This window comes from Panthera onca, chromosome E3, assembly GCF_046562875.1.
Source record: "Panthera onca isolate mPanOnc1 chromosome E3, mPanOnc1 haplotype 2, whole genome shotgun sequence".
Taxonomy (NCBI): Eukaryota; Metazoa; Chordata; class Mammalia; order Carnivora; family Felidae; genus Panthera; species Panthera onca.
This window is the reverse complement of record NC_138354.1, coordinates 6,267,359-6,279,438: the sequence shown is the minus strand read 5'-3', so window position 1 is coordinate 6,279,438 and position 12,080 is coordinate 6,267,359. Positions and strand designations below refer to the sequence as shown.

At 41.4% G+C, this 12,080-nt stretch overlaps 1 protein-coding gene and 1 non-coding gene across 4 annotated transcripts in view; one reads left to right on the top strand and one right to left on the bottom strand.

Moving 5' to 3' along the window:
• SMURF1 (SMAD specific E3 ubiquitin protein ligase 1) overlaps nucleotides 1–12,080 on the top strand; it is a 108,870-nt gene that overhangs the window by 36,544 nt on the left and 60,246 nt on the right. The window lies entirely within an intron of this gene.
• LOC132689813 (U6 spliceosomal RNA) lies at nucleotides 3,242–3,348 on the bottom strand. The gene has a single exon (XR_009615162.1). It is a non-coding gene; the product is annotated as a U6 spliceosomal RNA (small nuclear RNA).

The following is a 12,080-nucleotide window of genomic DNA, read 5'->3' as shown; positions in this document are numbered from 1 at the left end:
TATTTAAAAATTTTTTAAAATATTAAATATTATTTATTTTTGAGAGAGAGACAGAGTGTGAGTGGGGGAGGGGCAGATAGAGAGGGAGACACAGAATCTGAAGCAGGATCCAGGCTCTGAGCTGTCAGCACAGAGCCTGCTGTGGGGCTCAAGTCACAAACCTCGAGATCATGACCTGAGCCAAAGTCAGATGCCCAGCCCACTGAGCCACCCAGGCGCCCCTCCTGTAGTGTATTTATTTGCATGTTTAAACCTCTGCACAAGTATGAGCCAGGAACATAGTATCCCACTATTTAAGTTAGTGGAAATGGCATGTTAACATTGCTGGAACATTGTTACTATGACTGCCCCTCCCCCCGCCCCCAATTTCTTTAGGACGTAATAGTAGCATTGTTCATTGGTAACTTTTCAGAAGATTGAACTGAGTTCTAACATGAAAATAAATGGCAGAAAAATTAGAGTGCAGTTAAAATTTGGTTACCTCTTCATCTAATTGCTTAAAAAAAATTTTTTTTTAATGTTTAATTTTGAGAGAGAGAGACAGAGCGTGAGCCGGGGAGGGGCAGAGAGAGAGGGAGACACAATCTGAAGCAGGCTCCAAGCTCTGAGCTGTCAGCACAGAGCTGAACTCAGGGCTCAAACTCACAAACTGTGAGATCATGACCCAAGCTGAAGTCGGATGCTTAACCAACTGAGCCACCCAGGTGCCCCATAATTATTTTTTTTAGTCTCAAAATCACTTTACTGGGGTGCCTGGGTGGCTCAGTTCATTAAGCGTCCGACTTCAGCTCGGGTCATGATCTCATGATTTGTGAGTTCAAGCCCCGCATCTGGCTCTGTGTTGGCAGTGTGGAGCCAGCTTGGGATTCTCTCTCCCTCTCTCTCTCTCTGTCTCTCTGTCTCTCTGCCTCTCCTCTGCTTGAACTTTCTGCTCTCAAAATAAATAAATAAACTTAAAATCACTTTACTAAGTAAAGATTTCTTTGGCCTGCCAGATTTATCTCTAGCCATAGTTTCTTGGATTTGATTTGAAATTTGATGAGTATTATCTTGTGTCTGTCTTTGATTCTGAATATTCTTGTTGCTTCACAGAGTCTATCTACATTTCTTCTCTCCTTCAGTCCACATCGTGCAGTCTTCCTTGTCTAATCTTTGAGTTTGGTCTGTTTGATCATTGATAGAATGTGTCCCGTATTAACTTATAAACTATTAGTGGGAGCTAATAATTGTCTTCTAACAAAGATCTAAAACTTATTCAGATAAATGTGCTTCTTTTCATGCATTCCCCAAGAAGGCTGGATATATATATATATATATATTTCTATAATGTTTGGCTCAGAATTTGGAACTGTATTTTTATTTATTTAGTTTTATTTAATTTTTATTTTTTATTTTGAGGGAGTCCAAGAGAACGTGAGCAGAGGAGGGGCAGAGAGAGAGGGAGAATCCCAGCCAGGCTCTGCGCTGTCAGCACAAAGCCCTACTTGGGGCTCGAACTCATGATCCGTGAGATCATGACCTGAGCCAAAATCAAGAGTCCGAGGCTTAACTGACTGAACCACCCAGGTGCCCTGTCACTGCATTTTTAAATTGAGGTGCTGGTTGCTCTCTTTCTTACTAGATGAAGTGCAACATCTTTCCGGCACCAAATTCACAGATTTCCTGCTATCTGGCTTGTTAACCTCGGTGTATTTTAAGTGAACGTTTGAGTACGTTAACCTTAAAAATAAAAGTTGTTTTACCAGCAAAAATAGGTTTATTTGGTAATAACAGAGAATTGCATTTCAGGACAAACAAGCTACAATAAAGCCATAGGCCAGTCCAACAAAGGACAAGAAGGTTATTTTATGGAGAAGAAGGAGGAAGTTGAGAGGAAGTCCAGTGGAGAAAGGCAGGAGTTCAGGGTGACGATTTCTCATGGGCCGAGTTGCTGGGATGGTCTATTTCTTGTAGGAGATGCAATGCATATTTCAGTGTTGGGGCCTGGAATCCATGATTCTTTCCTGTCAAAGATTCTTCTGTTAACGGTCTGTAATTGACATTGAGTGGTGTCCCTCTAGCCTCCTCTTCTGGCATCCTGAATCCACTTTCGTGGGATTTCCCTTCATTAATTTTCACAAGTATTTATAAACTTAGTTGTTAATAATGACCCAGGACTGATTGTTAAAAATACAAGGCAGAGACTCGTTTAGTTTCAAGCATCGTTTGTTTCAGTCCCTCGGAAACCATTCTGGTTCAGTTGTTACAGCCCACGTTTTCACCATGTACTTTTCCTTAGCCCACATGCCTGAATAGCTCTGGACTTCGTAAAAACAGACTGTTCACGCCGAAGAGATTAACCTGACAATTTTAAGATAGATCTTAATTGCATATGTTTAGAAAGAGAATAACATGTTGGTGGTATTTAAGGTGAAAAATCTTCATAGAGTCCTATCTCTATGCTGTCCATCCCACCTTTGTGATGATTTTCTGGTTTAGTATTTTTCTAAATAATTTTTAAGCTTATTGGTAATAGAACAAAAAATAAGCCATTGATGCAGATGCCGATCTAGTTGATAAACCACAGGTGGGTACTGTCTTAAAAATATATACATGTGTAACAGCTTTATTGAGATATAATTCATGTGCCTTTAAAAGTATACAATTCAGGGGCTTTTATTATATTCATAGTGGTGCGTAACCATCACCATGTCTTGTTTTAGACCAATTTTTGAAGTTTTTTTTTCCTCTTTCTTTCTTTCTTTCTTTCTTTCTTTCTTTCTTTTTCTTTGCAGACGGAAGGAGAGAGTTTGCAAGTAGGGGAGAGGGCAGAGGGAGAGAAAGAATCTTAAGCAGTCTCCTTGTTCAACACGATCCTGATTGTGGGCTCGTTCCCATGATACTGGGGTCATGACCTGGGCCAAAATCAAGAGTTAGACACTCAACCGACTGAGCCACCCAGGGCCCCCCCAACCTTTAAGTTCTAATTTTAATCACCTGGTGCTCACTCCTTAATCCCGATCCCCTATTTCACTCGTCCCCCCACCCGCCTCCCCTCTGGTAGCCATCAGTACTCAATAAATAGTTAAGTGTCTTTCTTGGTTTGTCTCTCTCTTTTCTCCCCCCTTTGCTCATTTGTTTTGTTTCTTAAATTCCACGTATGAGTGAAATCCTATGGTATTTGTCTCTCTCTGACTGACTTATTTCACTTACTTAGCATTATACTCTCTAGTTCCATCCATGTCATTGCAAATGGCAAGAAAACAATGTAGAAACCTTCATAGGTGTGTGTGTCATCCTTGTGCAGGGGCCGTGCTAATCTTCTGTGTATCATTCCAGTTTTAGTATATGTGCTGCGGAAGTGAGCACGAGCATTTTCATGGCCTAAAAAGAACTCTGTACCCACTGGCAGTCACTCCCCATATCCCCTCTCCCCAGCCCCTGTAATCACTAATCCGCTTTCTGTCTGTATGGGCATTGTCTGTTTTGGACGTTTCATAACGATGGAGTCATACAATATGTCATTTTTTCTTTCACTTTAGGGAAGTCTTCAAGATCACCAATTCCTTTTTATTGTTGAATAACAGAGTAATATTCCACTGTGTGGGTATGCCGTATTTTCTTAGTTCATTCATCACTTGGTGGGCATTTGATTTGTTTCACTTTTGGGCTATTGTAAGTAATGCTGGTGATAAAAATTCATGCACACGTTTTTATGTAGACCTACATGTTTTCAGGTCTCTTGGGAATATACCTAAGTGGGGGAATTGCTGGGTCATATGCTACTCTGTGTTCAGCATTTTGATGAACTGCCAAACTATTTTCCCAAGTGGCTGAAATGTTTTACAGTCCCACCGGTAAAGCTTAAGTGTTCTGATTTCTCCACATTTTCACCAGTACTTGGTATTGTCATTTTTATTTTAGCTATCCTAATGGGTGTGAAGTAGTTAGTGTCTGTGGTTTTGATCCATATTTCTCTAACGGCTACTGATGTTGAGCATCTTTTCATGTACTTACAGACCATTTGTATATTTCCTTTTGAGAAAAGTCTTCAAATCCTTTGCCCATTTTGAAATTGGTTGTCTTTTTATTACTGATTTTTAGGAGTTTTAAAAACATTTTTATTGAAGTAATCAATGTTATATTAGCTTCCAGTGTACAGCATATTGAGTCAATAATTCTGTATGTTATTCAGTGCTCACCACAATAAGTAAAGTCCCCATCTGTCACCAAACAGCATTATTACAATATTATTGACTATATTCTCTCCTGTACTTTTCATGTCTGTGACTTATTTATAGCTGGAAGTTCATACCTCTTAATCCCCTTTAGCTATAAATAGATATCTTTACATCTATTTTTTATTTTTATTTTTTTTAGTTTATTTATTTATTTTGAGAGAGACTACATGAGTGGGGAAGGGGGAGAGAGAGAGAGAGAGAGAGAGAGAGAGAGAGAGAGAGAGAAAGAGAATCCCAAGCAGGCTCCACTCTGCCAGCACAGAGCCTGATGTAGGGCTCAAACTCACAAAGCCGTGAGATCATGATTTGAGCCGAAATCAAGAGTTGGATGCTTAACTGAGCCCCCCGAGCATCCCTCTTAACATCTATTTATATCTACATAGATAAGAGAGGCTTTTTAAATATATTCCATATACAAGTCCCTTATCAGACATTTTCCAATAGTTTTGAAGTATTCTGTGGATTGTCTTTTTACTTGATAGTGTCTTCTGAAAGACAAAACTTTTTAATTTTGATCAAGTACAATTCATGTATTCTTTTGTCACTTACACTTTTGGCATCATATCTAATAAGCAACCATTGCCAAACCCAAGATTGTAAAGATTCAGTCCTATTCTCTTTCTGTAAGAGTTTTATAGAGTTTTTTTCATGTTTATTGTGAGAGAGAGTGCGCGAGCATGTGCCAAGTGGGGGAGGGGCAGAGAGCAAGGAAGAGGGAGAATCCCCAGTAGGCTCTGAGCTGTCAGCACAGAGCCCACCCAACACAGGGCTCGATCCCATGAGCCATGAGATCATGACCTGAGCCAAAATCAAGAGTCTGATGCTCAACCTACTAAGCTACCCAGGCACCCCAAGAGAGTTTTATAGTTTTAACTCTTACATTAACTTTGGATTATCTACTTTGAATTAATTATTATGTACAGTATGAGGTTAGGCTCCAGCTTCATTCTTTTGCATGTGGATATCCAGTTGTCTCAGCACCATCTGTCGAAAAGACTATTCTCTCGTTAACTTATGTTGGCACTCTTGTCCACAACCAGGTGACATAAATGTAAGGATTTATTTGTGGACTTCCAGTTCTGTTCCATTGACCTATGTATGTTCAGCCTTACATCAGTCCCACATCAGCTTGGTTATCATAGCTTGGTTGTGAGTTTTGAAATTGGTAAGTGTGAATCTCCAACTTTGTTCTTTTTTTTTTTTTTTCAAGATTGTTTTGGCTTCTGGGTCCATTGAATTTCCATGCAAATTTTAGGATCAGCTTGTCAATTTATGCAAAAAAACCCCCCACCAAAACCAGATGGAATTTTGATAGGGATTGCATTGAGTAGATGCTATCTTATTTTAAATCGTCTACCACATCTTTACGATTGATTACATTCAGCTTCTGGAACAGTTATTGGGAGTATCCATTGAAGATTTATATCTTGATGGATAAATCAGTGCATATCCCAAACTGGCACTACCTATATATTGACCCCCTTCCTTGGTTTCATTATTTGAAATGTGTATGTGGCATGCTCTGGCCAGGGTATTTGCTTAGCAGGTTTTTTCGAAACTCTTTCCACTAATGTTTTGAGATGAGTGAAAATGTGAAAATGAAGACAAGGAAAATCTGTGAGAACCCAGATTCTTAAGGATCTTAGCTGTATATTAGGATGGTGTGAAAGGCATTGGTTATGAATGTACATGATAATGTTGTGGCTTCTTCCTCCCCTCCCCCCACCCCGTCTTGAGGAAGGAATTGTCTCAGGAAACAGAAAAGCACGTTGTAAGCAACTTAGGTATTTTCCTTCTTGAGTTAGTTCAGCCCAACATTGTTTTTGTTTGTTTGTTTGTTTGTTTGTTTGTTTTACTATGCATAAGGTTACTGTGCACTAGCTGCTGCAGGGGGAGGAAATCGAAATAAGATCTCCCTAGACTATTTAAACAGCCTCCAGATGGGTCAGTCTTCCCGCTTCCTGCCTCTTCCCATCCATTCCTTCTCATTTTCTACTCCAGTACCAGAGTTTATAGCTTCCTAAAAAAGCCAGTCTGATCCTGTTTGGCTCCTCATTGCCCACAGGGTAAAGTCCAAATTCTTGAGCTTTTCTAGTATGGCCCAGCCCTTTCTCTGCCTCCTAAACCAACATCCCATAGAAGCACACCATTGTCCCTGAATGTATCAGCCTCTCCAACATGTCCTCGTACATGTAGGATGACCTCCCTCTGTGTCTGCACAACCTTTTTCACATTATACATGTCTTTGCTGCTGCCAAAGATGAGAGGCGGAGACTCAATCACCTCTATTTCTCCAGTGGCACAGGGCTTGGCCAAAGCAATTCTTAAATGTTATTTTAATTTTTTGTAATATTTAATTATTTTTGAGAGAGAGAGAGAGAGAGAAAGAGAAAGAGCCTGAGTGGGGGAGGGCAAAGAGACAGGGAGACACAGAATCTGAAGCAGGCTCTAGGCTCTGAGCTGTCAGCATAGAGCCCTAGAGTTCTAGCCCACGAACTGTGAGATCGTGACCTGAGCCGAAGTCGGATGCTTAACCAACTGAGCCACCCAGGCGCTCCTTAAATGTTATTTTAAATGAAGGAGGTAGAGTAAACTGCTCAAAGGACCTTATAATCTTAATGGACAGGGAAGATGTTCAAAGGGTTGAAAATCCCTAATACATGGCTGGATGGAAAACTGTATTATGCAGTTAAGTTTATCTGCAGTTTCTCTTGACCAGATATGGTACAGACATGAATCTGTCCAATTTTAATCAGTCACAAAGCTTATTAGTGTTCAGTACACTTTTTTTTTTTTTTTAATTTTTTTAGTGTTTGTTTTTGGGAGAGAGAGACAGGGTGCCAGCGGGGGAGGGGCAGAGAGAGCGAAAGGGAGACACAGAATCCGAAGCAGGTTCCAGGCTCCCAGCTGTCAGCACAGAGCCCGACACGGGCTCGAACCCAGGAACCGTGAGATCATGACCTGAGCTGAAGTCAGATGCTTAACCGACTGAGCCACCCAGGCGCCCCTGTTCAGTGCACTTTCTAGGTGCACTGTGTCATTTTCTGTTGCTGTCCTTTGTTCCATATAGCTCCAGGCAGAGTATTTGTGAATAGGGGGCTGATGTGTGGTGACATGGGACAGAAATATGCATCAGTTAGTGATGAAAACAAGGAAGTGGAGTGTTCTGTGTTATAGGCCCAGTCATAAAATGTCAGAGTTCTAAGAATTATTCCCTTTACATTGTAAGACCACCTGGCATACTGTGTTTTATGATCTCTCTGCCTCTTTCTTTGGTTAGCATGTTCATAGATGTCCTTCTAATGCAACTGCTTTTTGTAATGTCCATAAGGTATTCTTTTGGAATTAAAATATTATAGTTTCCCTTTCCCAACCTCCATTTCTTTACTAAAAATAAGGCAATTATCTGTTAGATTTTATTTTTTTAATGTTTTATTTATTTTGAGAGCGAGCTCCTGCACGCGTGCAGGGGAGGGGCAGAGAGAGAGAGAGAGAGAGAGAGAGAGAGAGAGAATCCCAAACAGGCTGCATGTTGTCAGCACGGAGTCTGATGTGGGGCTTGAATTCACAAACCATGAGATCATGACCTGAGCCAAAATCAAGAGTTGGACACTTAAACCACTTAACTGACTGGGCCACCCAGGTGCCCCCATTTGCAACTTTTCTAATAAAAATTTCGTATGTAACATTTTATGGGTAATGATCATGACCTCTGGTTATTTAAAGATGTGAATTTTTTTATGTTTTATCACAAGAAGCTAGCTAATGGAGATTTTTTTTTTCAGAATTCCTGTGCCATCTTTTTCTATTACTTTTACTGTATTTTATTTAGTTTGATTGGAAACATAGCCTTTTAAATGGCGTGTGTTGAAAATATTAAGCCAAATTGGTTGGGATACTCTTTGGACATTGATGTACTCAACAAAAGATACTTTCAATATTCTGTTACTGTTCTTCTTAATGACTTTTGAGAAATTGTAAAAATGCAGTTTAAATTAGAGTTAGTAGGTATTGATTTTTTTTTATTTTTTAAAGTTTTTTTTTTAAAGTTTATTTGTTTATTTTGAGAGAGAGCACAAGTGGAGTAGGGGCAGAGAGGGAGAGAGAACTGAACCCCAAGCAGACTCCGTGCTGTCATCGCAGAACCCGATGTGGGGCTTGAACTCAAAGAACTCAAAAGCTGTGAAATCATTCCCTGAGGTGAGATCAAGAGCCGGTCACTTAACCGATTGAGCCACCAGGCACCCCTGATTTCTTAATCTTAATGTGATTACCTACTGGTGGGTCCTCTGCCCACTTTTACAGTATGGGATATCAAGCCCCAGAAAGTAACTAAATTTTAATTTTCAGCTATGACTCCACTGTGCCCTTTACATTAGAAAAATAGAGAAATAATTTAAAAAAATTTTTTTAATGTTTATTCATTTTTGAGAGACAGAGAGAGACAGAGCATGAGTGGGGAAGAGGCAGAGAGAGGGAGACACAGAATCCGAAGCAGGCGCCAGGCTCTGATCTGTCAGCACAGAGCCCGATGCGGGGCTCGAACTCACAAACTGCAAGATCGTGACCTGAGCCAAAGTTGGACACTCAACCGACTGAGCCACCCAGGTGTCCCGAGAAATAATTTCTAAATTTCCTTTTAAGTACTGCTTCAGCTGGATTCCACAGATTTTGATGCATTAATTAAAATTTTTTCTTTCCGTTCTAAATATTTTTTTATCCCCTCCCTTAAGATGTTCCCTTTCACCCATGAATTATTTATAAGTGTGGTGTTTACTATTCATGTGTTTGGAGGTTTTCCTGTTACCTTATGTATTGCTTTGTAGTTTAATTCTGTTATGATCAGAGAACCTAATTCTACAATTTCAATTCTTTTACATTTGTTAAGATTTTTTTAATGAATGTTCCATGTGTGTTGAAAAGAAGGTGACACTGCTGTGGTTGTGTGGAGTGCTCGATGAATGTCTGCTCGATACAGTTAGTGGAGGGTGTTCAGTCCTCTTGTGTCCTTGCTGACCTTCTGTCTGTCAGTTCTGTCGATTACTGGGAGAAGTGCTGAAGTCTCCAGCTGTAATTTTGGATTTTTCTATTTTTCTTTTCACTTCTGTCAGGTTTTACTCGATGTGTCTTGAAGCTCTGGTGTCAGATGCATACACATTTAGGACTGTTCTGCCTTGTTGGCAAATTAACCATCTTTTCCTCATGGAATGTCCTTCTTTATCCCCCATGGTTTTCTTTGTTCTGAAGTCCACTTTGTCCAAGATTAATGGAGCCACTCCAGCTTTCTTATCATTAGTGTTTGCATGGTGTATCTTTTCCCCCATGTGAGTGGCAATTCCTCATTCTTTGTATGCTGACTAATTTTGGATTACATCCTCAACATTTTGAATGTTACGCTATGAGGCTCTGCGTCTTGTTTAAATCCTATGGTGAATGTTGATGTATTTGTTTTAGCAGGCGTTGACCTGGTTGGACTCAGGGTGTGTGTTCCAAATGGCTTTCTGTGGGTTGTGGTTTCAGTGTCTCAGTTCTGTGTTCATAACCTTTGCAGTGCTATTTGTATCTCACCTGTCTGTAGCCCGCAAGTGACCACCTGGAGCTTGGCCAGCGGTTTACCCCATAGTTCAAGGGCACTAGACATTTGTATTTGAAAGTTGTCACTAGTAGTCCAGAATCAAGGCTTGAGATTTTCTTGGCCATCCAGCTAATACAAACCTGGGCTGCTCAGAATTCTTACTCCCAGCCTGCTGCCTTTTGAGGGCCGGCCCAAACTTAGATACTGTTCACCAGGACCCCATCCTTGGCAGTTAACAGATTCCAGCGCTCATCCCCCAAGTCCTAAAAGGGCAACCTTTTAGCAAATAACTGAAGGGCAAGATGCAGCCGGACTTCTTGGTTCTCTCTGGGTCAAGTACTGACTTGAATTAGGGTCCAGTACATCCTCCCTACCTTGTTAGCTATTTGGTGCTTTTAGGAACATGCTTGTCATATTCTCACAGCTTTTACTGTTTTCAGCAGATCGATTTACCTCATCTGCTGTTACCAGGCACTGAAAATACTGATGGTTTTTAGTATTTTTCCAGTTTGTGAATTAGATACAGGTTGTTATAGGTTGCATTTTGACCCTCCAAAATTCATAATATTAAAGTTCTCAGTCCCCGCTGTATCTCAAAAGGTGGCTTCCAATTCTGGGGCACCTGGGTGGCTCAGGTAAGCGTCCAACTTAGCTCAGGTCGTGATCTCGCGGTTTGAGTTTGAGCCCCGCGTCGGGCTTTGTGCTGACAGCTCAGAGCCTGGAGCCTGCTTCGGATTCTGGGTTTTCCTCCGTCTGCCCCTTCCCTGCTTGTGCGCTCGCTCTCTCTCTCTCTCTCTCTCTCTCTCTCAAAAATAAAAAAAAGAAACATAAAAAAAAAAAGGTGTCTTCCCATTTGGAAATAGGTTCATCATAGATGCAAGGTGAAAGGGAGTCAGGTAGGCCCCTAATCTAATTATGACTGGTATCCTTATCAAATGGGGAAATTTGGACGCGACGAGCCATGTGAGCATGACGTGCCATGTGAGCATGAAGGTAGAGATCAGGAGTTGCGTCGGTCATCCAAGGAACACGACAGAGAGCCAGCAAACCCCCAGATGCCAGGAGAGAGGCGTCCAACAGATTCTCCTTCACAGCCCTCAGAAGGAAGCGACCCTGCAGGCACCTTGATCTGGGATTTCCAGTCTCCAGAAATGTGAGCTAAATTTTCTGTTGTTGAAGCCCCCAGCACCTGGTAGTTTTGTCACGGCAGCTTTGGCAAACTGATGAAGAGACGGTCCTTTCTCTAAGCTGAGATCTTTAAGAAAATATCTTCTTTTTAGGTCCTGAAGTTTTTGTGAGCTTTTTGTGCTATAATGGAATATTTATGTTCATGAAAAATCTTGTATCCTGCAAATCATGCACTAAAAACAGTGTCTTGGTGGTTCAGTCAGTTAAGCACCCGACTCTTGATTTTGGCTCAGGTCAGGATCTCATGGTCATGGAATTGATTCCTGCATTGGGCTCGCGCTGCCTGCTTAAGATTCTCTTTTTCTCTCTCCCTCGGTCCCTCCTCCCGCTTAGGCGTGCAAGTGTGCGCATGCGCACGCACGCTCTCAAGAGAAAGTGTCTTACAAGACGAGTAAGGAAGGTTGTGGCAGATCTCTCAAGATGTATGCTGCTTAGTAATTACTAGCAAAAGCATAATTGGTACCTCAGTTGATTACCTGGACCAGAGGCAGAGGTTGCTAAAATGGATACTAAAAGTATACAAAAATAGCAAAGTGGAAATTCTAGCAATGCTTGAATTGGTGCATGGATAGTGGGTGTCTGACGATGCAAACACAAGTCGAATTCGGAGCCAGTGGCGCCGCCCTCACAGGGAGCGTTGACAGGAGCCAATGCCACAGCCCAGCTGAGTGAGACCTTGGCCTGGCTGTGGCCGCACCCCTCTGGGGAGTGAGGCCCGGGTGCAGGCTCCAGTTCGCAGCTTGCTTAAACTACAACTTGTTGCTAAGGCAAGTTAGGTGAGGGCTTTTTTTTTTTTTTTTTTGCTTGCCTGAGATTTTGCGTAATTCCATTCCCTCCCCTTCTTTGCTTTGGAAACTCACAAATGAATCGGCGACGCTTCCATGCTGTAATGATGTCATTCCCACTTACCAATCAAACATGAGGTCATCTGTGTTACAGAAACTCGCAGAACAGATGGTATTTGAATTGAATTCCCTTTTGTATTCTCCACATTCACCTGTTAGTGTCCTGTGCAGCTGCCGAGGTTAACGTGACTTAAACGACAGGAATTTAGTCAGAGCTATAAGTGTTTTAAAAATGAGTTGTGGAGGGGTGCC